Below are 2,500 nucleotides of genomic sequence, written 5' to 3'. Positions count from 1 at the left end.
CGGAACGTATATTTATTATAATATTATACATTCGCCAGAGCGGACCGGCTCGTGATGCTCGCTTTTGTAAAGCAGTCGTGAGTCTGACACCCTACTCCGTGCGTGTGGCCCAATAGTGCGCATCGCGAGAGCTTGGGACGAATGACCGCTGCCAGAGCCGGCTGTGAGTCCGCTAATCTGTCGAATAAAATAAAAATATGGTAATATCGTTCCGACGAAAAACGGTGTTCCGAGAGGACCGGCCGTGACGCTCGCTATAAAGCCAATGGCGCGATTATTCCCGACGACACCCTACTCTCTGTGTGGCCCAATAGTGCGCGCAGACGAGCTTGGGACGAGAACGGGGATCGCGCCTACGGCCAGAGCCGGCTCGCGAGTCCGCTTGTATCGGAATTTATCGTTACCTCGAGCACACACCAACATTTTATGGAAATGTGTTTTATACGGGAAGTGGACCGGCTCGTGAAGCTCGCTTTTAAAGCAGTCGTGAGTCTGACACCCTACTCCGTGCGTGTGGCCCAATAGTGCGCATCGCGAGAGCTTGGGACGAATGACCGCTGCCAGAGCCGGCTGTGAAGTCCTCCGTTCTCACATCATTCCAAATGAAATGGAAGTGAAGAGGAGAGGAATATTATTACATCTCTGGATCCAGTATCGGGTTGTCTTACGATCCCCGTCGTTTTCAGAGAATATATATTCATCTCCGCGTTTTCCACGTTAACGGTTTTTCAATGTACTGTTCGCCCGGCCGTCGGATACGTGTTGCGTATCTGACGGTTTTTTTTTCCGTTTCCACGGACGACGATAGTGTCGTCCTTAAAACGACGCCTGAACGAATCTCCTTCGCGCGCTGGTTGGAGCGTTCAGGTACAATGCGTTCTTACGAACCGCAGAACAAGAGACATATACATATATTGATTTGTAAATCAAAAATATATACGATTACCCTGAACGGTGGATCACTTGGCTCGTGGGTCGATGAAGAACGCAGCTAATTGCGCGTCAACGTGTGAACTGCAGGACACATGAACATCGACATTTCGAACGCACATTGCGGTCCACGGATACAATTCCTGGACCACGCCTGGCTGAGGGTCGTTTACGTAACCATAAACTGCTTGCGTTGCTCTTGTAAGTCCCCGCCGTCGCTTACCTCTCCAAATATATTTTTGGAGGGCGCCAAAGAGCGTTTCGGAGTCGGGTTGCAAAGATGCTACGTACGAGCGAATGATGGGCGTTTCGTCGGCGTTTGTCGCGGTTCTGTGAAAATTGCCAATTTTTGCATTGCGTCTTATAAACACATACAAACATATATATATCTAGTTTCCACGAGAGGCGAAGTAGGGATTGGTATTTCTTACGTTCGGACTTGCGTGAGTGTTTTTACGGTGTCGTGAGTCGTATTGAAAATACGACCGCCCGTAAGGCACCGCTTCGACGAGGATCTCCAAATCTCTCACCTTCTCTGCGAAACGATTCGCCTTGCGGAAAGAAGCGTTTCCACTCATGAACATTTAACGCGCTCCCGACGTCGCCTGAAATGATGCGTATATACGAAAGAGGTATATTTACAAGAGTCTCGCGAGACTACAGAGATGGACACACAAATTATAAAAGAAAGAAAGAATACTGTGTGGCACACAGAGTGTGTGTGGTGTGGCAATGTTAAGCCCCAGGGAGAGAATATGCCTGTGCGTGGATGAGTTTCTTAACTCTACGTTATAATTGCCATACGGCGGAGGGTCGTCGTTGCCGGCGATTTCGACAAACACACATTCCTTTTCGAGTCTTCGAGGGAAGAGACGAAAGAGATCTCTCGTTCTATCGCGAACGCTTTGATGATCGATGGACAGCGGAGCAAAGCGCAGCAATGTGCGGGATGAGCACGTCGTACTTGATCGGGTCGGAATTATTCCCCGTCGTCGACGTGTCCTCGCTAATCTGTGCGATTGCCATTCCATCGCCACGTTCGCGTTGAATCGTATTGATGACGGCCTATGAGCGTCTTGAGATCTTACTCTCTTTCTCTCGTGTCTCTAATTTGGTTTTGCGTTTGATCGATGATAAATCGTTTCGTGCGCAACGTTTCTGTACCCCCGTGGTTTTTGGTTCAATTATATAGAAGTAGAGAGAAAAAGAAATCCCACCGGGTTATATGTATTATTATTTTTTTTTTTTAATAATATGTATACTCCTCTATTGGCGAGGCTTATTTCGAACTTGATTGTCACACGACGCAAAAGACACACTTGTGTGTTCACGCACGGAACAGCACCGCGGAGAGAGAAAAGGTATATCCAATGATGAAAACCTTTATGTCGGTCGCCCCATGTCTTTTCTTTTCTTCATTGTCGATTCGTGCGGAACCGCGCGATCTGTCGGTCGTCCAGTCCCCGAAAGTTCTTTTCGACGGACGTTAAAGTTAACCGGCCAGATCGTCTAGCGAGAGTTTCCGATCGACGAGAGATGAAGAAAGAATTATATTGACACTTTGGTGTGG

General features: G+C 48.1%; 1 non-coding gene across 1 annotated transcript; it reads left to right on the top strand.

The window, feature by feature from the left end:
• The first annotated feature begins 943 nt into the window (after positions 1–943).
• Positions 944–1,098, top strand: LOC143220892 (5.8S ribosomal RNA). Its single transcript, XR_013011688.1, has one exon. It is a non-coding gene; the product is annotated as a 5.8S ribosomal RNA (ribosomal RNA).
• Positions 1,099–2,500: the final 1,402 nt, after the last annotated feature.

This window comes from Lasioglossum baleicum, unplaced genomic scaffold (assembly GCF_051020765.1).
Source record: "Lasioglossum baleicum unplaced genomic scaffold, iyLasBale1 scaffold1706, whole genome shotgun sequence".
Taxonomy (NCBI): Eukaryota; Metazoa; Arthropoda; class Insecta; order Hymenoptera; family Halictidae; genus Lasioglossum; species Lasioglossum baleicum.
The sequence above is the reverse complement of the archived record's forward strand: the minus strand, read 5'-3'. Positions and strand labels throughout refer to the sequence as shown.